This window comes from Watersipora subatra, chromosome 9 (genome assembly GCF_963576615.1).
Source record: "Watersipora subatra chromosome 9, tzWatSuba1.1, whole genome shotgun sequence".
Lineage (NCBI taxonomy): Eukaryota > Metazoa > Bryozoa > Gymnolaemata > Cheilostomatida > Watersiporidae > Watersipora > Watersipora subatra.
In genome coordinates this window covers 30,580,480-30,606,394 of record NC_088716.1, presented here as the reverse complement: position 1 = coordinate 30,606,394, position 25,915 = coordinate 30,580,480, and the positions used below count along the sequence as shown (strand labels likewise).

The 25,915-nt window shown below is 38.1% G+C and overlaps 1 long non-coding RNA gene across 1 annotated transcript; it reads left to right on the top strand.

The window, feature by feature from the left end:
- Positions 1–1,014: 1,014 nt before the first annotated feature.
- LOC137404483 (uncharacterized) lies at positions 1,015–3,664 on the top strand. The gene is made up of 4 exons (XR_010979689.1): positions 1,015–1,115; positions 2,016–2,120; positions 2,592–2,680; positions 3,360–3,664. It is a non-coding gene; the product is annotated as an uncharacterized lncRNA (long non-coding RNA).
- The last annotated feature ends 22,251 nt before the right edge of the window (positions 3,665–25,915 follow it).

The following is a 25,915-nucleotide window of genomic DNA, read 5'->3' as shown; positions in this document are numbered from 1 at the left end:
TATGGGATACACACAGGGCACACACGGAGTACATATGGGATACACACAGGGCACACACAGAGTACACATGGAGTACACATGGGGCACACATAGGGTACACATGGGGCACACATGGAATACACATGGAGTACACATGGGGCACACATGGGGTACACATGGGGCACTCGGATTCTAATCATCGATGGAAAAATTTAATTACCACTTCAGTCACATAGTACTGAGTGCAGTCGGTAGAGGATTACTCCAAGTTTTTAGATTCACATCATACTAACCAATTGCTTATAGTGTACACCGTCATACCATAATCTTTTCTCAATATTTCGTTGTGTGCTTTTCAGAATATGGAGTAAATAGTGCACTCCCTCAGGTCCGTGTGGGAGTGCACTCCTGAAGATTGATGTAGATCGCCAAATGTTCAATATGAACATATAGCTGTTTGTTGACGTCAATCTGGTTGATTCCCTTCGTTTCTTATTATCATTAGCATTCTCATGAACGTAGAGTCCCTCGGCTGGTTTTCCTATGAATTTAGTAATAGTACTGATGTGGTTCTCATGTAAGTACACCTGATAGAGCAGTCTATGAATATACTAGCACAACTTGTGCCAAAGCTGATAATTTAAACTCAATTGGCCTTGGCTGAAGGTAATAAAAGAAGAGGTGTGATGAAGAAGATGGGGGACAAGGCCCACATGGTGAACATGTCATGACAACCACCCAAAAACAGCATGCCAGCAATATTTGATTGCTCTGGAAAAGCTAACATTTTCCCTTCTTGGAAAACACTGTTTTAAAAAGTTTTGCAACTGTATGCTTTCAAATTTTACCAGCTTGTCCTTTGCCACACGTTGTCAACTGGCCGACTGATACACAAACGCTCATCAGCTACGTTTATTTGGTAATATACAGTTATCATTGTTGACGCGAGGGAAAGTTTTATCTCCCCCTAGGGAACTCCCCTAAGAGATTGGCCACATATAAAATCCTACCTGGCGCAAGCGCGCTCACCCTTAGCAACTGGCTCGGCAGTAGCGAAAGCGGCAGCTATATCCTCCGACTAGACATTCGACGCTTTCAGCTGAAATTCTCGCTTCTTCGACATTCTGTAATGGAGGGTAAGTAAGCCAGTCGTAATCTATTTAGTAGATAAATGTGCTTTATTTAGGAAACATGTTATAAGCTCTCAAAATATGGCGCCTTACAGTACCTCGCGTTGCGCGTTCACAACTCGAGTTGTGAACGCGCAACGCGAGGCACTGTAAGGCGCCATACTGTCTGGTTGAAGTAGTCATGCTTCTGCTTCGACCAGATAATCCAAGAATGAACAAGGTTTGGCGAAATACATATAAATCTCATTGAATTTATTCTAGTAAATGAAACCGGATTTTACAAATCAAATACATTAGTTTAAAATAATGTTTTTTTTTGTCTGACGACGTGGCAAATAACAGATCTGCATTGAATAGTTTTATTTGAAACAAATACCAGCCATATTGCAACTCAACTTGTCATGTAATGGGAAGTTTGAACTACCTAACAAACCATTGTTGTAGCTGTTAGATCTACAGTTCATGGAGTATTAGCTGAAAGTACATATTTTAAGTAAATTCAGAGATTTGTTCTTCCTCTCCCTTTGTATGATATGTGCTTTGTATTTTCTCTTACTTAAAAAATTGGTTATTATAAAATTTGATGCATTGGTAAAAGTTTTGGTATTTTGTAAAGGAAATGGAGGCAAATAGGACAAGTTAGTTTGCTGACACTAATAGCTGGGAACAAAGCTATGCTCAGTATTGAGAGTTTCGGGTGTATTGGTTACCTTCTAATGATGTTATTAACAAGCGGTGTCTTTCAGGAGAAAAAACGTGGTGCCAAGCATGTGTGCTGTGGTCTTTTCACAGAGTAAGTTACATGGATACACACAAATCAGTTCCAGAGAAACTCAATAGAGAAGCTATATAACAGACAACTGCAAAAGAAGTTTATCGTCAATGACAGTTAATTTCTAATTTTAGTGGCAAAGCACAACTTTTGGAAATGCTCTTTGGAAACCATGGCTGGCGGCTGATTTTGACCTTAACCCAGGAAGTTGTTGATGTTACCACAATTATTGTTAGCAGGTGGGCAGTGCTTTGATACTATTGATTGCTTGGTAGATCTGGTTGATGTGCTTATGAGATGGAGGATAAGATGGGGATTTAATAAGAGAGGGTGTTGGGACTGCGTACCGGGTGTGGCCCCATGTCAGTTCCTGGCTGGGCTCATGGCTGGACTAGCCTCAGCATTCGATGCAAATGTAGATGAGAATAGATGCAACTCACTGATCCTGATATCCATTTTGTATGCGTACTCTGTGAATTGATGGAATCAGTCGCCTCTCTCTCTTTAATCAATGAAGACAAAACTCAAACTATCAACTCAAACTAAAACTATAAACTCTAATTCTGGCGCCTGCTGACATTCAAATCTACTGTTATTGTGAACCTGACCTAAATGTGATGCGTCAAATCTAGGTCAAGTTCTACAACTTGCACACTAAGAAGCTATGTTCACTCAGCCTTTTTTGGCTGACTGTAGACATAATGTTGTAGACAGCATCATGATGAGACTGAAGAATTCAGATGAAGAGAACAGTTCCTGTTGTAACGAAGATGACCTCACAATAGTGGACCAAGGACAGGTGGGTGGCATCACACATAATTGCTTCTGCTGATTAATACCTGGCAGCAGATGACTACTAAATTCCTGTATCTACTAACGGCGACAGCGAGCAGGAATGAATGGGATTGGAGATTGATAAACACAAGCTGCCGGCTGAGTCTTGCTGGGAGCTCTACGCTCTCACATCGCCCAGCTGGGCTGGTTTGTCAATCCGGTGAAAGAGCGCTAGCGGTGAATACTACCTAACTGCTAGGTCAGCTCCGAGTATGGTACTGGTGCGGCACGCTGACCTTGAGGTCCATTTTTCGTGCGCGGATTGTGAACCGATGGAGTCAGTGCCTATCTATTACAAGCAATGACTCGTCAAGATGTCTGAATGCCTGACAATTCTAATCGAAAAATTAACACTTGAACTCTGCAAAAAAACCTGTCAAATATGAAAGCCATAATGAAGAAATCTCAATGAAGAATTTATGAAGAAATCCCAATGAAGAATTTATGAAGAAATCTCAATGAACTGCGAATGAGAAATGCCAATGAATACTAAAATCTTTCATTGGGCCACCGCCGACGTAAATACTACCCAAAACGTCTCTCTATACAACATGAGAGACAGTCGGCCCAATAGTAAACAAAATGTGTGATGTCACTCACTCTGTCTTTAACAAGGCTGACCTGTTATTTCTGGTTTTCTGTAGGTGAGAGTTTCGAAACGAGGCCTGATTTCTACAGCGTTGAGGCACCGGAACAGGCAATTCTAGGGAAACTGCCTACCAAGTCTAGCTTGATGCCTAACAGCAGCACAACCCTGTTACTCATCTCAAACAAGATCTTGCAGTTCATGCTGGAGGGGACAATTCCAGTATCTGACATGCTTAACACCATGATACTGCGCACACTTATATTTCATAGGAATAATGTAGTTTATGGTTGATTTATGTTCACTATTTATTTATACCTCAAGCTCTTTACTGTTGTAGCAATGCAAAGTGAAACCAGTCAATCTCTATTTTGATTAGTTGAATTTGTTAGATTGCAAAATGAAACTGCGTCTACTCCCAAGATTTATTGGTCATCCGAATCCAATTAAATGCAAAAAACACCCATTCCAATCCTTCATCGGTTAAGATCCTTGATAAGTATAATTAGCTGATCATGGTTGACTCAAATAATACTATGGTAAGTGGTAAGAAAATCTACCAAACTTAGTATGTACTATAATCATTATAGTCGACAGCATTACAATGTAAAGCCAATAATATACATTATACAGCCCTCCATGGGGAGGCAATATATCATTGGTGAAATGGAGTAATAATGCATACTATAAAATGCCATTCATTAATAGAAATTCAAAGTGAAACTACACTGATTTAGTGTTGAAGGTGAAACTGGATAATCTGGAACGAAATGGAAAGAATGCAATGGTACCAGCTGATGCCTATAGATTTTTAAGGCTTTTCAGTTTTTTAGTATTACATAACTAGCAGCGATATTCAAAGCTAAAAACGCAAAATGTAGTAAGGAGCATTGATTAGCTTGTGAGTAAGGCACAAAATAGAATTCACAACTAGAACCAAATGCCGGTAGCCAGATCTACAGTAGAATATGCCAGTAGGAGTTGTGCTCCTACTATGAAAATGCTAATAGCTACTGCCATTCACAGAGAACATACTACCGTAATTGCCAATGCTCTCACATGTCCTAAGGAAGGCCAGCGCACGTGTAGCAAGCTTGTGTAAAGCTCAAAGAGTGATTAATTAGAAGCTTGCGATATCCATGATATGAAGATCTATTCAGCATATGGCCCTTCATCATGACATTTTTAGTTGCATCCGTACTCTTCTGATGGTTTTAAATGAATGATTTGTCACTCTAAACATGGTGTTGAATGTATAAGGCCCAGTATACATGTACATGCATATATGCCTGGATATATACAGAACCAGTCTTCATAGCTGTACTCTAATGCATATAACTAGCCCATGCTTTCCAATTTCTTTTCAGGGCAATCTCGTGTAGCCCACACATACTACGTGTAGCCCATACACGCTACGTGTAGCCCACACATACTACGTGTAGCCCACACACGCTACGTGTAGCCCACACACACTACGTGTGTGGGATTAGAGATTGAATATGATGTCTTCTTAGCTTACTGCAAGCAGAGGCTGTGTGTGTATTTTTAAGAGACATTGTTGTACAAACAATGGCTCTGTTACCTTGACTGGACATGTCTGAGTCCAGTGGTAAGAAAGCCTCAACAACTGGAGACATGCCCAGTTGCAGAGAGCAAGTTAAGATTGGATGTCTTTCCTGTCACCAACGGTAGATTTTTTTGGGAATTGAACCCCAATGTGTTGTTTGATGGTCAGGTATTCTAGGCCCCAATTGCCGGTTACACCATGTCAGCTGAAAACCCAAACAGCAAAATAGCAATTCTTGATTATTCCACGTTATTTGAAGATGCCTAATGCAACATGGAACATTAATTAATTACTGCTGCGAGATGTGCCTGGGCAAAGGTGGGGTAGTGGCAATACCAGCCCTACCTTGCCTAATGTTGGAAGCTTCAACCATATAATATCGCTACTCTGACTATAACCAACCTGTCTATGAACTGACCTTCACCTCTTCTTCCTCAACAGTGAGAATATGTCTTCAACAATATTTCCATTTGCTTGCTGATATATCCCACAACTACAGCCCTTCAACTGTGGCAGAGAGCTTTACCATTCACAGGCACGATTATTGTATCGAGGAAAGGTTCATGATCTGATGGTTAACTGTCTAAAAATCCTCTTAGGCTATCTTGGATAGCGACCTTTTTCTACCTTCAAGATCTAAAGCTTGACTGTGATATGAGTTCAAATTAGAGTAAAGCCTTTTTTCTTCTTTCGTTTGCTTTTTTACTGTTGCCTTTTGATATGAGCAATCAACTCCCTCCGGGCAAGTTTCTCTGAGCTTGTAGAATGAGTGACATCATTGCTGGTTTGGACTGTAGGTGGTCAGACAGAAATACAAGCAGTCATAAAGTCAGCGACCGAGAATATGTCGGTATGGCAGGAATAAATGCCTTGACTTTCTATCAGGAGAGTATTTACCAAGGTAGAACTGCCCAATTTAGAGCCTTTGCTGCCAGTTCACTGACTGGCTAATGATGGTCTTCGATGGATTGTTGAGCATCCAAAATTGATGAAATTTACGTTCTACTGTTAAGCTATTATGCCATCAATTATAAATTTTTCTTATTATATATGTTAATTTTATGGTAGTAATTTCTTTACAAACAGAAATGATTTTCAAATTATGCCATAAAGAAATCTTGAAACAAAACGAAGAAAAAATACAACGCACAACAGTTAGCCACGGAAATCAAATAAATGGTTTTGACATATAGTATAGTGATTAAATTACCTTTCTCTGTTAAGAAAAAGGATACAAGGTATAAGGTGGAAAATTGTCAAAGCAGCTAGCAATGATTTTTTCAAAATGGTTGTTATATAGTTGTTGTATATAGTTCGTTCATATTACGTAAGCTGAAATTAGTTGAATACCTGTAACCTTCATTTAAAAAATGATGACACAAACCGTGAAAGGTCTTGAAATCTTTAATTGATGTAAAATAAAGATTTGGCATAGACAAAGTAAATGGATGCAAATATTTCAATTTATCAATTAAATCTAAACTAAAACTATAGAGCCATGATATTATTTTTAAAGGGCCATAAACTAACACATCCAACGACTGTAGGCAGCTAGTTACCTGCGTTGGGAAAGTCATTTTTTCGCTACATTTTTCACAGCTCTTTCTATAGCATCATATGTCAGGTGGTTGTAAAAGAAGGCGGAGGGTGTATCATGTGCATATTTGACCTCTTTTACTCTCTTTTCTCAGAAGACACACATTTTAGAGAAATTTCATTTAAATCTGAATATTCAATGCAATAGACAAGGGCATTCGTTGATGCACACCATGTCATAGTATGTATTCTTTGAATACATGCAACATGTATTATACATGACTAATAATTATTTTCAGTCCTCCACATAATGATATGCATTTTATTGCTATTTAAAAAGATGCCCTAGTGAGTCGAGCAATCATATCTTGACTCAAGTATAAATATATTACGAACAAATTAATACAGCATTATTGTACATAATTATATTTTATACTATGTAAAATACAGCCACTCAAAATGGAAAATGTCACAAAATAATACATAACAAACAGTACTGATTATTATAAAATATTTATCATGAATAAAAATGCTGCATTCATGATGTAGATCATAGCACGCAACAACACATCTGGCTACGGCACTGTGCAGACAAGTGCAGACAGAGTCCAAGAATAGAGTCAGACCCTAAGGCTTTGTCTCACTTGTGACTCAAAATAAAACATGGTTTAATCAACAACTCCAAACCCACCATTTACTTCCCCACATTGTTTTCACCTTCCAGTCCTTTTTCATTATGATTATCATCATCTTCATCTGGTTCCCCTTCCGGCATCTGAACTTTGCTGTATTTCTCTTCATCTTTTTCATCCGCCTTATTAGATTGATCGGCAGGGTGTGCTGGTTGGTGTTCAGGCAATACATTCAGCTTCCACTTTATTCTAAAAACAGAAGGACTCAGCAACTGATGCTATAGGAAGTGTCAAGCCACAAAAAATCAGTGGTTGATACTAACTGATATGGCTACTTTTCTAAAAGCGATTCAACTTACTAAAATAGTATCATGGAAACAGCTAGATGACATAAAACTTAGCAGTGTTTCTTGAATGACGTTCAGATAAGGTAATTTCAAACCCATCAATTTAGCAGTTCTGCGATGCTTAAAGGTTGACTTGCAACAAAATTCACATTACAGTTATTTGGTATCAAAACGAACAGAAAATCGCAGCCACACGAGACCGCCGTAGTTTGGATTCCCTTTCCAAAACGGCTCAAATGTGATGTAGTTGTGAGAGATGGTTTCTGTCTACGCTTTCGTGCAACCTTATTCGTCGAAACATTTTCCCAAATATACTTCACGCATTCAATAAAACTTTGTCTATTGTTCTTACGCGTCTGTTTTATCGTCATTGCAATGCTGTCACTTTTATCACATATATCTTATAACATACCATAAAAAATCGTTAAACTTTTTAACCTTAGCTCGAAGGAGTACGTTCAGCGTCATGATTATCATTGTCTGATAATCATGACGCTGAACGGTGATAATCATGATTAGAACATGAGAGACCGACCTGTTGTCGAGCCGGCAACTGAATAGACTAGCCTGTTACAGAGCCGACCATCCCGAAAAGAAGGCGGAGCCTGCCAGTGGTAACGATATAAAAAGAGGACGATGAACAGAGAGCGGCAGAGCATGAGAAAACCTCATTTCATGCAACTGTTTGTTAAGCATGCATTCACTGTAATTATTTATATATTTGAGCAAAATATATAAAGCCTTACATACTCCGAGTGGTTTAGTTCTTTGTAGAGCAGTAAAGGGTCGCAGCGGATCCTTTACGTCGCTCGTCATGATTATCATTGTCGAGCCGGCAATGTCGACCTGTTGTCGAGCCGGCAACTGAATAGACTAGCCTGTTACAGAGCCGACCATCCCGAAAAGAAGGCGGAGCCTGCCAGTGGTAACGATATAAAAAGAGGACGATGAACAGAGAGCGGCAGAGCATGAGAAAACCTCATTTCATGCAACTGTTTGTTAAGCATGCATTCACTGTAATTATTTATATATTTGAGCAAAATATATAAAGCCTTACATACTCCGAGTGGTTTAGTTCTTTGTAGAGCAGTAAAGGGTCGCAGCGGATCCTTTACGTCGCTCGTCATGATTATCATTGTCTGATAATCATGACGAGCCTGTTGGTCATCTGTGATAATCGAAAAGTGCTGCAAAAATTATTTGCAAAGTATTGGGTCACATGATCAGAGAACGACTTGACGATTGAATAATGCCGATACAAAACTGTAATGTAGCGAGCATCTATATTTGATACGGGGTCTTCGGTGAAACCTGAAGTGTTTGTCATAAACTAGTACTACGATAAGTTTTATATTGAGCTTTGTATTGGCCTTTCAATTCACGTGAGAACATACGTGACAAGACGACAACCGAATTTCGTGGCTACGTCATCGAAATAAAGAGATTCCAATCTAAGACGGCTTTTCTTTTTGAGCTTTAAGAGCTTGTACTCACCTTTCCACATATTTGGCACCTACAACACAACAGAGTAAGACATGGTGAATCCTTTGATACCAAATAACTGTAATGTGAACTTTGTTGCAAGTCAACCTTTAAACAGCGTTTGATAGTTGACTTAACTTATATCATTAAATGATGTACTTTAATTATAAACTGTCATGGCAAAACCCAGAATGTCACATTAGCATTGATATGACGGTAAAGATGCACATGTCTAGCAACCCCTATGCACTGTTTATCTGATTGATCTCTAAAAACACGTCATTCATGAATTCTCAACCAATGTGCATCGATTGAGCATAATTTAAAGCCAATCAGAAGACTTAAATCATAAAATTGCTAAAGAGAATGCATTAATAAGACTTTTGAGCATTCAGTTTAGCATCCCATAGAAATTATTAGTAGTCAAGCCTGATATTCAAATTTTATTTAGCTCTCAAAATTTGTGTAAACGATTGTAACTGGCTTATAGTAGTGGATAAGCTATTTCAAAGCAAGTAAGACTGCGAAGGTGCCTATTTTCGTGATTTATAAGGTCGATGCTGCAAATCTTTTCAGCATCTGGCACGATCAAGGGTTATATATAGCATCTGTAGGTGCAAAGACAAGTACAGATATAATTATTCTAGTTATATATTTAACTAGAATATATAATATTATTATTATAATTAATATTATTATATATTAATTATAATTAATTATATTTTTGTTGTACATTGTAGTTGCAAGAAAAGATTCTTTTAATAGTTAAATATTTTGCTTCTGAGGTGCAAGTTACTTTGAACAGAGCAAACCTGACTGGAATTCTACATTGTAAGTATACTAAATTTTGAAAAAACTTTGGAAATTTATGTGAATGAAGAGAATAGCCTGGCCTAAGGAAAGCCATTATGGCCAGCTGGCCATGCCGAGATCAGAAGGACAGCTAGGCCCCACCGAACCAAGAAAGACTGCCGAGCTTGGACTGGCCGAGCTGAAGTTAGAGGAGACCGGGCCTGGAGCACGACCAGCCAGCCACTAGCCTGTAAGAGACAAGCCAGGCCGACTACCGAGCAAGAACATGAGAGACCGACCTGTTGTCGAGCCGGCAACTGAATAGACTAGCCTGTTACAGAGCCGACCATCCCGAAAAGGAGGCGGAGCCTGCCAGTGGTAACGATATAAAAAGAGGACGATGAACAGAGAGCGGCAGAGCATGAGAAAACCTCATTTCATGCAACTGTTTGTTAAGCATGCATTCACTGTAATTATTTATATATTTGAGCAAAATATATAAAGCCTTATATACTCCGAGTGGTTTAGTTCTTTGTAGAGCAGTAAAGGGTCGCAGCGGATCCTTTACAAGTTTACATATATATATATAAATCTAAAAGTCTGTGGGTATGTAGTTCAGCTTGTCCAGCTATAGCTATTGAAATATAGGAATGAAAAATCCGTGTCGCAGAAGATTTGATCTCGGAACCACCCATTCACCAGACAAATGCCTTACCAATTTAGCTACACGAGACTCATTGGGCGATATATGTTGCTATTTAGGTGAAAAATACACTACCGTTTTCCGTGACGGCGCAACGTAATTTCATGCTTGCTCTCCGTGAGAGCAAGTAGTTAGCTCTTATTTGTAAGCTTACTCAAATTAGTCATTGGCAATGTGCCAGACTAATGGCAAGTGGCAGGCAACTACATTACATCTCATTGTTTGTAAGCTGATTTTTATGACCCATGCAATGCTGAACATTTTTCTAGTAACAACATAATTTGTAATCAGCATAAGGCCTTTACTGCTGTTAACTGATAAACACCAAACCTGACTATCAGTAACAAATATCAATCTATATAAGGTATATAAATCTCAGTTTGTGTGCACTTTGGTTTGTTCTATAGCCATTAAAACCTTGGAATTGAGAGCTCACATTCTGCTGAATCTGTTCTCAGAGCCTCCCGTTCACCAGACAAATATCTTACCAAATAATTTACACGAGATTGGATTCATTAGGCAATATATGTCGCTATGTGGGTGAAAATACGCATACCGTTCTTCTTTACGGCATAATATCATTTTATGGTTGCTCTCACGGCTCTTATTGGTAAGTTTAGCATTAGGTTACTAGCTTTCTCAATTAGCCGTTGGTAATGTGCGAGGCTAATGGTAAGTTTCAGGCAACTGTATTACCTCTTATTGGGCGTCCCAACTATTTTGGCCATCACTGTAAGACATTTTTGTTATGTGAAGTTAGGAAGGACATGACTATGTTTACTCTATCCCCTAGACTGCTTTTGGAGATATATTAGCAGGTGGTCCTTTGACGATACTGATGCCATACTGTGATAGTCATCTGCTAAGTGCCTGACTCATAGGTGAAGATGCGATCACCATATCACTCATTCAACCAACTGCCATAGTATTTAAAGCACATAAATTACATAATTTTTTTATTATATATTTCAATACATCAGAGTCATGGCTTTCGAATGAGTCTATATTCAATACACAAAGAATAATAGAACTATGAAAAATGGGGTGTCAAAAGTACGTCCTGCAAAAAAAACACTTGGTTCAGGTACTCAAAATGTAGCGTCATAATTCTCATTTAGCCTTAGGTCGTCGATCCCTTTAGCTGCCATTGAGGCTGCGTTTTTCTGTGACAATCGATGCTGTTAAACCCGGAGAGCGCTAATAATAAACTAAGATTCTAGATAATCAACAATGCCCGCAATTGTGCTAACGCCCGACCAATACAAACACATGTTCTGGGTTAATTAATTATGCTTCAATAAATGTAATGTCGTTGATAAAGGTAATGAAATCACATCGATTAAATTATGAGCTGTGGTTGCGTGGCCTTAGGACTAAATGTCAATCGCACTTTTGCGAGATCACGCAATGCTTGAAATTAATTAGTCTCAGTCATCACCCTTAACATCGCATTAAAAATAAAGAGCTAGTGCATAATATCATCGGGAAAATATAGTATGGTTTTTGGAGTCTGAGGTACTTATCATAGAAATAATATGCACATGGAGAACTAATGACACTGATCCTTTGTGATCTTCATTTGTTCTCTGGAGTTGTCCTACCTTCGCCTGCCACTAGTATCATTATCGCCACTTTCGTAGTTGATAAATAAGCGGTGAGAGCACACAACAACGAATATGAGAATTGTGACGTCACAATTTTCGAGACTATGCCAGTAAACTTTTTCGCGGTAGAGCTCTGGGGAAATCCTATAAACACCAAACAATGTCTGTCTCACCATGGCAAACAATAGCTCATTCCAAAGCCAAGACTCGTAATGTATTGAAATATACAAGAAAAAATTATGTAATTCATGTGCTTTAACAAACTCCTGGTGCCGGAAGAGAGTGATGCTGATTTGACCCAACAGATCAAGTCCTCTGTCTTAGAATATATAAGAATAAACACCATCAACACAATTCTGGTTATTGGCAACTGATCCCAAAATGTAGCTTTTTAGATCCAAGGTGAACAAGCTCTACTGGCATGCTAGTGTGGCATAGCTACAAGATACATAGCACAGGCTACACTGCTGGTATGAAGCTTTTGAAACAATGCTGTATAATACCCTACAGGATAAAAATAATATTTTGCCACTAATACTTTAATCATTAGTGGAAAATACAGTATTGTAATTTAACATCTTGCTAAGGTTTCCTTTGAAAATTTTAGATTCAAAAGCTACCCACAATAAGAGCATGGCAGAAATTATACTTGGTGAGTGCGAACAGCTGGCTCCAGACATACAAGAAACCACCACACTAGAATCTGCCACAACCAGCTGTACTGTTTAAGCAGAACACAAAAGTTGGGGAGTTTATCTTAATACTTTGACTACTCCGCTCTCACTACTGCCAGCAGTGACCGGCTTAGGAAAGAAGTGTCATTGTACACAAGTTTACCGACAGTAGCGGAAAAGGAATGTGACCCTTTGACTTGGTGGAGCCAGCATGAAACTTCTTTTCCCAGCCTCACAACACTTGCTAAGAAGTATTTGTGCCTTCAAGCTTCCAGTGTAGCTAGAAAAAGGCTGTTTTTAACCACTAGTAACATAATCACAGCAAGGAGGAATAGCCTAAAGCCTGCTAAAGTTAATCAACTATCCATCAACCTGGCTTCTCAGTCAAACGAATCCCATAATTGGGGTTTTCATGGGGTTAATGTTTTTTTAAAGTGTTAGTAAAATTAAAACACATTCTTTAATTGTCTATAAGGTGATAGTTTATTAATCTTGCATAGTTAGAAATTATTTGACTGAAATACATAGAAATTATAGTTTAGTCAATGTGAATTATTCAACTGAATATGGTATAGAGCAGCGTATTGTTTATTACATTGTTAGTCTTCATTCGTCTGTTATTATTTTCATTCGTACCATTATTCATTCGTCTGTTAGTCTTCATTCGTACCATTATTATTTTTATACTTACAAATGAAAAAAATGATTTTTTACTAGTAATTGCAAATTAAGTATATAGAGCAAAACTAGCTAAAAAATAAAATGCACACTATATCCAGCATGCACAGCATGCACAGCATATCATACACCATAAAACAGCTCAGTCTAGTTATGTGGATGCTTCATAGGTTTTAGCTACCGGTTTGTATATATACTTCAAATGTTGTGTTATTTACACGGAGTTGTCCCCTCTACTCGAAAAACTCGAGTATGGTAGGCAGTAGACATGAAATCTGTACCAACAATACCAGCCACCTGATACTCGAAAAACCCGAACAGGAGAGAAAGAGACAAAACTCGTTGGCCAAGAAGTACTTGTGCCCAGGTCTGGACCTTATGTAATTATCATGATGGTTCTGCTTTTGCAAGGTCGCCATTTCTCCCTTGAAGACGAAATTTGTTCAAGTCATAATCGGTTATTTACAATTTCGATAAACAAATTGTGAGCAAAGATTTGAGCATTTATTGTGTCGCTACATTTATTATGTTTGAACAGTTTGCTCTAATTATGTAGCGACACAGGTCGGCCTAGAAGGTCAATTACTGCCGATCACATCGATACCAAGGTTCTCAAAATAAACTTAAATAGCATAGATGTAACCATAGAGGATGTAAACAAATGATTACCACAATTCTAAATTATTGACCGCTTCAACTGCACTTTTTCAAATTTAAACTTTGAGTTCATCAACTGAAATCCCGGAGCAAAGGTTTTAGTATTCGCCACTCAGTTCAATGTCTTATGAGTTCAGGTCATGAGTTTTTGTGTGGTTTTCATTACACTTTAAGATATACGAGCACCTAATCTTGTAACTCTTCTCATCTCAGACATACTATAGTCATAGACATACTATAGTCATAGACATACTATAGTCATAGACATACTATAGTCATAGACATACTATAGTCATAGACATACTATAGTCATAGACATACTATAGTCATAGACATACTATAGTCATAGACAAAAACTAAAGTGAAAAACTGTCATTAATTAATGTGTAGTGCTGTAAATCAGATGAGAGTGAACAACTCCGTCACAAGGAACAACATACCGCACATTGTCCACTTCCGGTATTATGTCAAACACTCTCTTTCTGTTTGGTCTCAAGTAGCTCATTGCATCTTCTTCCAAATTCATCCATTGCTTTGTAGTGAAGTTTTTCAACTGCAGATCGTTGTTCGGAGTGATAGACAATAGGCCAGCAAAACTGTTGCAAAGCAATTCTACAAAATGAACATTTAAATGACCCTGAGGATTTCTAGCGTTTATGTGATAATACAGTGTAGCATTAATTTATAATAATTAACAATAAAAATGTATAAACATAATTATATATTAACAAATCTTAATTTATCATTATGTGTCTGTCTATTTGTCTGTCTGCTAGTCCATGTAAACACTGCATTTCCACATTTTTGGCTGACTTCATCCATAATTCACAAGTCTATGCTCTATGCCTTTCTACCACGTTGCTAAAGATATTTGGTTTTAAAACTTAGTCTAGTTCCTGAGAACTAGCCATTTAAGCATCCACCTGCAGACTATCTGATGGAAAATAAAATAAATCCAGGGCATCGCCGCGCCTAATGCTATAATACATGTAAATAATACATATTAACATAATATATTAACATAAAATAAAAGAATATAAATAGAGTATGTTAATTTGAAGTTCACGTAGTTTATGCTAAACTAGCTCCATCTCTCTACAGCTCCCTCTACCTCCAAATCTCTACAGCTCCCTCTACCTCCATATCTCTACAGCTCCCTCTACCTCTATATCTCCACAGCTCCCTCTACCTCCATCTCTCTACAGCTCCCTCTACCTCCATATCTCTACAGCTCCCTCTACCTCCATATCTCTACAGCTCCCTCTACCTCCATATCTCCACAGCTCCCTCTACCTCCATCTCTCTACAGCTCCCTCTACCTCCATATCTCTACAGCTCCCTCTACCTCCATCTCTCTACAGCTCCCTCTACCTCCATATCTCTACAGCTCCCTCTACCTCCATATCTCTACAGCTCCCTCTACCTCCATCTCTCTACAGCTCCTTCTACCTCCATAAAAAGGTCAGCCGCCTTTATCAAGCAGGCTACAACTAATTTCATCTGTCACATAAAGTACATGTGACAATGGAAACTTTTTATTGTCTTTTCCTTGTTTTTATGTTTCTTAAAACAGTTGAGTTTTCTTATACAGTTTTATATTTAAATGTTTCATTTCAATGCTATATGTAACGACCTCCAGTAATTACAGCTGAGTTTTTAGCTGTGGATTGAACAAAATGAAATTTATTATATTAAAAATACAGTTAGCCCTAAAAATTATGTCAGTCCTAAAATATCGTTTTCTTTTTGCCATACCTGGAAGAGAAAATGACATATAGGAATATATCTATCCTATATACAAGTCTTCGAGCAGTTTCGAAGGCTGTGAGAGATTGTCAGGAGTGCCAATAAAGCACAAAGAATGAGTATATGCACAATAATTCTAACATTGTGGAAACATTGTGTCTAAATTTATTTACATATACATGTATTTATACATACATCATTTATTAGCGTCTCAGCCAAATATTAGGTAACCTGATTGAATAACACCTGACATAGTATCGATTCTTACTGAAGAATACTGCCTGCTTATAAACAATAACAAAACTTCTAGAAAGTTCTTGAATGGACACGCACATTCTACATCAATTGCACAATCATGAGAAATGCATGATGAGTAACACAGTGGCCATGCACAGAGTATAAACTAATAAACTATGTAGTAGTCAGAGGAAACCATGCTATATGTCTACAAACAACACAAAGTGTTACACACAACAAATTAATCAGAAATAACAACAATGGTGAATAATAATAAAACACACACGCAACACACACACGTAACACACACACACACGCACGCAAAATATTTAGTAACTAAAGGAGTATTGATTTTTACTACAGATAACTGCCTGCTTATAAACAAAAACAAAACTTCTAGAAAGTTCCTGAATGAACACACACATTCCACATCAATTGCACAATCATGAGAAATACATGATGAGTAACACAGTGGTCATGCGCAGAGTATAAACTAATAAACTATGTAGTAGTCAGAGGAAACCATGCTATATGTCTACAAACAACACAAAGTGTCACACACAACAAATTAATCAGAAATAACCACAATGTTGAATAATAATAAAACCACACACATACATCTATATGTACCAGACATGTACAGTTAAGGCCAGAATTGGTGACAGCTTGACATACAAAGCCTTGACATACAAAGCGAATATCAGAAAAGTTTTAACTTAAATGTCGAGGTTTTACTGTACTTTTAACCTACATATAACAAATACGCACGTGATTGGCTGATTTGTTGTGACTTTATGGTTTCAATTTATGGCTACAAGAGATACTGCCGCATTTAAAACTGCTCAGAATGGCTTATAAAAACATATTTTTTCCCTTCATATGATATAATATATAATTATATATAATGAAGGAGGGTTCTCTAGGAAGAGTGCGTATAAATATATGAGTGTTCATTACCTTTGTTCAACTCAATAATCTGGCTTCTTACGCTTTTATTTTCTGGCATGTAATGAAAAACAATTTGGTTGATGATTACTAATTCCAAACAAGTTATACAAGTGTTGACACACACTGTCTACTGATAAACAGTCAAAATTATTTAACGATGTTTTACATTGAAATTAGTATTTTGCAAGTAAACTACGATTTAAGTCTTTTGAGATATTTTATGGTAGAAATTCCTGCGTTGCAAAACGCCTTGCTAAAAGACAAGGGACAGCTACTAAAAGGTAAGAAACGAAAACCTTGAAATGCTGTAACGAACATATTAGAGGAATTATAGTTAGATGCTAACAATGAGTTCAGTTGTGAGTTGGGTCCCGTGAGATTCTTAGTGAGCACTGACATTTCCGCTAGCTTTTCTACTGCTCAGTGCCGTGTAGGAGAGAGTTGACCGAAACAGGAAACAGATATGCTAGTTCCCAAACAAACAGGCTATGCCCACTAATTTTATACAATTTCCAATGGAGAACTCTAACATTAAAGGTTGACTTGCAATAAAATTCACATTACAGTTATTTGGCATCAAAAGATTCACCATGTCTTACTCTGTTGTGTTGTAGGTGCAAAATATGTGGAAATGTGATAACAAGCTCTTAAAAGCTCAAAAACGAACAGTTAATCGCAGCCACACGAGACCGCCGTAGTTTGGATTCTCTTTCCAAAATGGCTCAAATGTGACGTAATTGTGAGAGATGGCTTCCGTTTACACTTTCATGCAACCTTCTATCAATATCTATCAATTTATCTATCTATTTACCTACCTATCTATCTATTTATCTAGCTATCTACCTTACCAAAGTCAGGTATATCAGTTTGCTGCACAACCCTCTCAGTAGACCTGCTCGTCAACCCAGTATCATCAGTATCTCCAGGGGTATCCTCTGAGATACCTCCATTGTAATGATTGAACCAAATGTGATGAACGATATACACAAGCAGGTTGGGGAGCTGATTATTGCGGTCTTCATCTACCTGCCGATGGCGAATGCAAGAGGCATGGTACAATTCAATTTTGTGATAACATATTATCGATGGAGGTTATCTAAAATTAGGTATCAGTTCAGTGGGAAGACAGCTGAGAATGATTGAGCATCCAGATCATGCTTGTACCTAAAAATTTTCTAAGATAAATTGAAAGTCAATTGACAGATTACCAGGTGGAGAGGAATAAAAAAGCGTAAAAATGCTGAAAACAAACGCAAAGTGTCAGAGTTCAATCGTAATCTTTTTACAGTTTTTTTCTACAATTTTGATCTATTCTTTTTACACACCAATTAGGACAAGTGCTTCGTGAGACAACTGGGACAAGTGCTTCGTGATACAACTGGGACAAGTGCTTCGTGGGACAACTGGGACAAGTGCTTCGTGGGACAACTGGGACAAGTGCTTCGTGGGACAACTGGGACAAGTGCTTCGTGGGACAACTGGGACAAGTGCGATCAATCAAGTCTCAATCAATCAGCAACCTAACAGGAGCATTTGGAAATTCTGACAACTTCTCATATCGTAAGTAGAGTAGCTTGTACCTAAAGGTGTAGTTTTTAACGATTCCATTTGAACACATCACATATTTACGATGTGAACTGCCTTTTTCAAGTTACGAAATGGCTTTTGGTAAGGATTTTGCTTCGACTTATGAAGCACTATTCCTACCAGAGGCCTTTTTCACTTTGTCCAGTTTGTGTTAGTTTCGTGCCTTACCCTATTTACTTCCTGTGGGTATGAGCCTTACCCTGTTTACTTCCTGTGGGTATGAGCCTTACCCTGTTTGCTTTCTGTGGGTATGAGCCTTACCCTGTTTACTTCCTGTGGGTATGAGACTGACCCTGTTTACTTCCTGTGGGTATGAGCCTTACCCTGTTTACTTCCTGTGGGTATGAGCCTTACCCTGTTTACTTCCTGTGGGTATGAGCCTTACCCTGTTTGCTTCCTGTGGGTATGAGCCTTACCCTGTTTACTTCCTGTGGGTATGAGCTTTACCCTGTTTGCTTCCTGTGGGTATGAGCCTTACCCTGTTTACTTCCTGTGGGTATGAGCCTTACCCTGTTTGCTTCCTGTGGGTATGAGCCTTACCCTGTTTGCTTCCTGTGGGTATGACTTCGAATGCACTCAGTTTCTTTTGCCATAAATTTTATTTGTTATTACTTTGTTTTTTCCTTTTTCTCTGTGTATTTTTTATTACATAGTAATAGAATTCTAACATGTATTTATAACAGGTTTTAACCATTATATGTTTTTATAATTTATACAAATTTTATATCTGAGTTTATTGAGGCTTGGAATGGATTATGGTATATTAATGATTAAATATCCATATGATATCGGCTCCTACTTATAAAATTTTCTACTTACGAAATGGTTTCTAAAATGATTACTTTGGTAAGTAGCAGTTTCACTGGACACGTATATGACATTTAGCAAACCAAGAATAACAAATTGAGCAAAAGCAGGTTACCAGGTTAGTAAGCTCTGATTCATCAAGCTCTAAGATATGCAAGGGTTCCTCCAGCTTCTTTTCACCGCAATCAGCTTCGAGAATCACCTACAATACCAGGGTAATTACTAGGTTAAAAAGCTGCCAGTAGATGTCAAACCCCTGTATCTGTATTTATTGTCTGTATTTATTGTCTGTGTGCATTGATGAGATCTTTTTTGACTAAAATACCACAAATAAATGTACAATAAAAGTCATACCATTTACATTACGCATAGCTAACAAATATACACACCAACAGTTGTAAAAGCCAATTTAACACCATGCAGGCCAGCTAAAACACATGCGATTGAATTTGTGGTATGCAGCAACATGGCATGCAGCAACCTAGATATATACTAAGTTCCCATACAGTGATAGTATAGCAACACCTGGATGCCAAAGTGCTAAGCCAGGCCAAAAAGCAGACCATGTTTCCATGTAGTAGAGTAGCTATAGTAGAGTAGCTATAGTAGAGTAGCTACAGTAGAGTAGCTACAGTAGAGTAGCTATAGTAGAGTAGCTATAGTAGAGTAGCTATAGTAGAGTAGCTAGCTATAAGAGAGTAGCTATAGTAGAGTAACTATAGTAGAGTAACTACAGTAGAGTAGCTATAGTAGAGTAGCTATAGTAGAGTAGCTATAAGAGAGTAGCTATAGTAGAGTAGCTATAAGAGAGTAGCTATAGTAGAGTAGCTATAGTAGAGGGATGGCTATGCAATACCTCATGTCAATGTTGTGTGATTACAACTTTGCAACAGGAAAGCAAGACCAATGTGCACACAAATGCGATGCTGTAGGTCGCTAAGGCCATTTCCCAAAAATGGTGCAATGCACGTACGTTTCGCTTCCGAACAGCGACACTGAATCATGACAGGATGAGAGCGACGCGGGTGTTTCTATGATGACATCGCAGTGCCATACGGGGGTGTCGCTACGCTATCACTGTATGAAAACTTAGTAAGCGCTAGGCTTTGTTATCAGTGGCTAGTTGGATACCTAACAATGCGTCTTTACACACCATGCCCTGCGATCTTTGTAAATAATTGTTTGTAGGCAGCGATAATACGACAGGCACGTTGGTAAACGCTAAAAATGGATTTATTGGATTGATTCATAGGGCCACTCTATAATCGATGTAGCAATTATGAAATCTATCGCATATTGCTAAAAGCGTCGAGTAAAGATTAACTACAAAGTGATTTCTAATTGCGTACTCCTTTTACCAATAATTTTTATGCTGTAGGCCACATTTACAAACACAAATCAACCCCAACATATTGTTAAAAAATATTTGGTTTGCCGACTGACTTTTCATAAGACAGTTTCAATGCAGAGTAACTCCTACTTAAACTATAACGACATTGCCTCTCTAGAACTCATTGTAAATGACATAACCTCTCTAGAACTCATTGTAAATGACATTACCTCTCTAGAACTCATTGTAACCCACTAATTAAAAATGTGTGTTTATGCCAGTCAAAACTGGAAGGCATGAAAATGTGAGTAAGATTTGGTTTAGTAGGGCTAGTTTAATAATATGCATTGTGTTTATTCTGGTACATCTCTACCACATGTGGGAGGAATGTGGGACTGAGTTATGAGCAAACAACTCTTATTTTCTTTTTCATTCCATTTTATCACATACTATTAACCAGAGAATACAAAAGAGGTCATCCACCATTTACTGATTTGCCTGTTCTCCTGAAGAGTCAAACGTAAACCATAATAATAAAATGAACTAAATGTAATAACAACAAAAGTCACGACACTATATAATCAGAATTTCAATTTATCACATATTAATGTTGGTGACAATCAGCAGGAGTGACGTGGGGTAAGTATCATTGTCTCTCATATGCCTCTCTCGTCTTCAGTCGCCTCTGACTATAGCATATTGTCTTTCCTTTTTCTGACAACTTACACAGCATAACATACTCTATTAGTGATCTTAGGCTTGTTTGTTTTGTCCTTATTCAAGGAACAACGCTCTTGGCGGACGCTGACCTGCAGACACCACCTACTTAGGCTCTAGTGAGCTAAGATTTCTGTCTTATGGCCAGCATGTGGAAAGGGACTGAGTTTAGAGCCAGTGGGTAACTTAATAATAATCATAACTTTGGCTTTACCAAATTTGAACTCTCCTCGCATATACTGAGTCTCAAACCTTTTCTGAGCTGAAATTAATTCAATCAATGGTAGTGGAAATTGATCAATAGCAATAGAAGCTTGGGGATGCATGTGTTTTAGTGACGTATTTCTATAATTTGCCTTTTTATATTCCACCAACAGGCATTTTCGGTAGTTGTTCATCCTCTTTTGGTGATCCTGTTTGCTTTAGTATTTTGAAAAGGTAGTTAACTGCAATATACTTTGTTACAGTTGTAGTTGTAAATTGGTATTGACTGGTAATTGATATTGAATTGAGTTTATCATATTCAAAAAGTATGCTGGTAGTCCTTTGCACCGTGAGAAATCATCATGTGTAATAACGATGTGTACAATTATTCTTAGGTATGGAAAGGTGGTCAATTGGAGAGGTGGTAGAGTGGGAGGGGGTGGTAGAGTGGGAGGGGGTGGTAGAGTGGGAGGGGGTGGTAGAGTGGGAGGGGGTGGTAGAGTGGGAGGGGGTGGTAGAGTGGGAGGGGGTGGTAGAGTGGGAGGGGGTGGTAGAGTGGGAGGGGGTGGTAGAGTGGGAGGGGGTGGTAGAGTGGGAGGGGGTGGTAGAGTGGGAGGGGGTGGTAGAGTGGGAGGGGGTGGTAGAGTGGGAGGGGGTGGTAGAGTGGGAGGGGGTGGTAGAGTGGGAGGGGGTGGTAGAGTGGGAGGGGGTGGTAGAGTGGGAGGGGGTGGTAGAGTGGGAGGGGGTGGTAGAGTGGGAGGGGGTGGTAGAGTGGGAGGGGGTGGTAGAGTGGGAGGGGGTGGTAGAGTGGGAGGGGGTGGTAGAGTGGGAGGGGGTGGTAGAGTGGGAGGGGTGGTAGAGTGGGAGGGGGTGGTAGAGTGGGGCGGTGGTAGAGTGGGGCGGTGGTAGAGTGGGGCCGTGGTTACTTTTGAATATGAATATCTGAGTTTGATTCCCGTGTGAGGAAATTCCTTTCCTAACACTTTTAGCAAGGCCTCAGACGGACAGATAGACACGGCCCTGCTTATGAAGAGCCGTGTCCATCCGTCGTCTGGGTGCGTTTGTTTCTCTGCTATGACTGTGCTTTACTAGCTTCAATAAGCTATTAAAGCGGAGTCATAGCAGAGAAACCAACCCACACAAATAAAATCACATACGGGATAATTTATCATTCATGAAGGGAAACAAAAATTTGGACCTATGATAACTTTCTATGAAGAGCTTTAAAATGTTGGCTTATTGTTATGAAGATAGACGTCTTCTGCACAGTTCTGTTGTGAAGGGAATGGCATTCATTATTCTTAACCCTCAAGCAATCGTCCATAAATAGATCATCAATAAAACTATAAAGTTCGGACGAGATGTATACATAGGTATCTGTCGATAAGATGCTTCGTCAAAATAAAGAGGTAGCCCAAGCTTCAACACACATATATGAAATATCTCAAAAAGATTTACGAGAAAGCGATGGGATCTGTAGTATAACCATAGACCTATCAACTATACTTTGATAGGTACTGTATAGTTAATAGGTCAATGAGTATAAGACACTGGCACACAGTAAGATAACATAGATCTAATCTTTACTTTATAGATATCTATAAGTTTGGTAGACAGTAATACTCGCTAACATAGTTTCAACATACCAAAAATAGTCTGGTAACAGTGTAAACATTCTCTAAAGCCTGATTGTAGTATACAAATGGCAATCAATAACCACTCCAAGAAATCTTGTCAATTCCACATCTAAGATACATTGGTTCCAGTGACTAGATATACATGTAGATTGGTTTCCAGTGATTCGAGATACATCGGTTTCCAGTGACTTGAGATACGCTGGTTTCCAGTGACTCGAGATACATTGGTTTCCAGTGACTCGAGATACATTGGTCTTCAATGATTCGAGATACATTGGTTTCCAGTGCAAACCTATGCACTGTCTGTCTCCTGTAGCTTTATCACAACCTCTACCTACATACTGACTGTCTCTTGTAGCTTTATCACAACCTCTACCTACATACTGACTGTCTCTTGTAGCTTTATCACAACCTCTACCTACGTACTGACTGTCTCTTGTAGCTTTATCACAACCTCTACCTACATACTGACTGTCTCTTGTATTTCTCAGGTTACACCCCAATTCACTTGTCTTCAACATAGAGGTGATGTCACAATAAAAACCCCTCCTATGATTATTACTATTTTGGTTACTAATATTTTGCTTTTTGCAGTTTTAGCCAATGTACGTCCGTTGAAACTCTTAGTCATGGCAGAGTAAATGTATATCTGTTGAACCTTTTAGTCATGGCAGAGTAAATGTATATCTGTTGAACCTTTTAGTCATAGCAGAGTAAATGTATATCTGTTGAACCTTTTAGTCATGGCAGAGTAAATGTATATATGTTGAACCTTTTAGTCATGGCAGAGTAAATGTATATCTGTTGAACCTTTTAGTCATGGCAGAGTAAATGTATATCTGTTGAACCTTTTAGTCATGGCAGAGTAAATGTATATCTGTTGAAACTCTTAGTAATGGCAGAGTAAATGTATATCTGTTGAACCTTTTAGTCATGGCAGAGTAAATGTATATCTGTTGAACCTTTAGTCATGGCAGAGTAAATGTATATCTGTTGAACCTTTTAGTCATGGCAGAGTAAATGTATATCTGTTGAAACTCTTAGTCATGGCAGAGTAAATGTATATATGTTGAACCTTTTAGTCATGGCAGAGTAAATGTATATCTGTTGAACCTTTTAGTCATGGCAGAGTAAATGTATATCTGTTGAAACTCTTAGTCATGGCAGAGTAAATGTATATCTGTTGAACCTTTTAGTCATGGCAGAGTAAATATATATCTGTTGAACCTTTTAGTCATGGCAGAGTAAATGTATATCTGTTGAAACTCTTAGTAATGGCAGAGTAAATGTATATCTGTTGAACCTTTTAGTCATGGCAGAGTAAATGTATATCTGTTGAACCTTTTAGTCATGGCGGAGTAAATGTATATCTGTTGAACCTTTTAGTCATGGCAGAGTAAATGTATATCTGTTGAACCTTTTAGTCATGGCAGAGTAAATGTATATCTGTTGAACCTTTTAGTCATGGCAGAGTAAATGTATATCTGTTGAACCTTTTAGTCATGGCAGAGTAAATGTATATCTGTTGAAACTCTTAGTCATGGCAGAGTAAATGTATATCTGTTGAACCTTTTAGTCATGGCAGAGTAAATGTATATCTGTTGAACCTTTTAGTCATGGCAGAGTAAATGTATATCTGTTGAACCTTTTAGTCATGGCAGAGTAAATATATATCTGTTGAACCTTTTAGTCATGGCGGAGTAAATGTATATCTGTTGAACCTTTTAGTCATGGCAGAGTAAATGTATATCTGTTGAACCTTTTAGTCATGGCAGAGTAGATGTATATCTGTTGAACCTTTTAGTCATGGCAGAGTAAATGGAATACAATGCATATGATCATACTTATGATCATACTTTTTTCAACATATGATGGTTTTGATATATGAAAAGGATTATGATACCTCATATGTCTAGGTTGGAATACATGCAAATAAACCGTGTAGAATAAAACTTTGCAGGTAACAAACCTTAGCGGGCTTTGTTATGATGCTGTAGTAGAGTAGAGATGAACCCAAAAGATGCCTGATGGTTGAGTCCGAAACAAGATTGAACCTTGAGTAATCGCTTTGATGATTGGCCAGTAAACCTGCAGATAATTGTTCAGTTTAGCTAAATAATGGGCACCATACATTTTTATGTGAATTAGACAGCTAAACAAAAACAGACCAGAGCCATACACTAAGCACTAGTCTTCAACATTCTGTTTTTCAGAATAAATCCATATAAACACCACAAATCCAAGACGATATTTAGAATTACTGTGCTTCAATAAAGTTGTTATAAAAATATAAATTGGAAAATGTGATGTTTTAAAACATGTAAAAAATGAACCATCTAAAGTTAATATTAATATATTTCCAGCAGAAATTTTCAACAAAGCATTGCCAAGGATAGATTTTTAATTAAGCTAATCAAGTCATTTAACAGACAGAGATGGTGGTAGCAGGTGCGGGTATGGGTATCCTGATTATTGCCCAACATAAGCAATAACTTATTATATAGCCTATTTTTAAAAGTAATTTAAAAATAAATTTTTAAACAAGCGTTTTAAACCGTAACTTTTGTCAACAGAAAGTTTTGCAGTTTCCGAAAATGTCGAAGGTGTCATTGTATCCAGAGAGCATATCAGTTGGTGTCAGAGAGTAGCAAATAAGACATGCAACAGAATGTGACATATAAACTGTAGAATATACTTGTACTAGATGAATGCAGAGTTTAGTTTAGCTG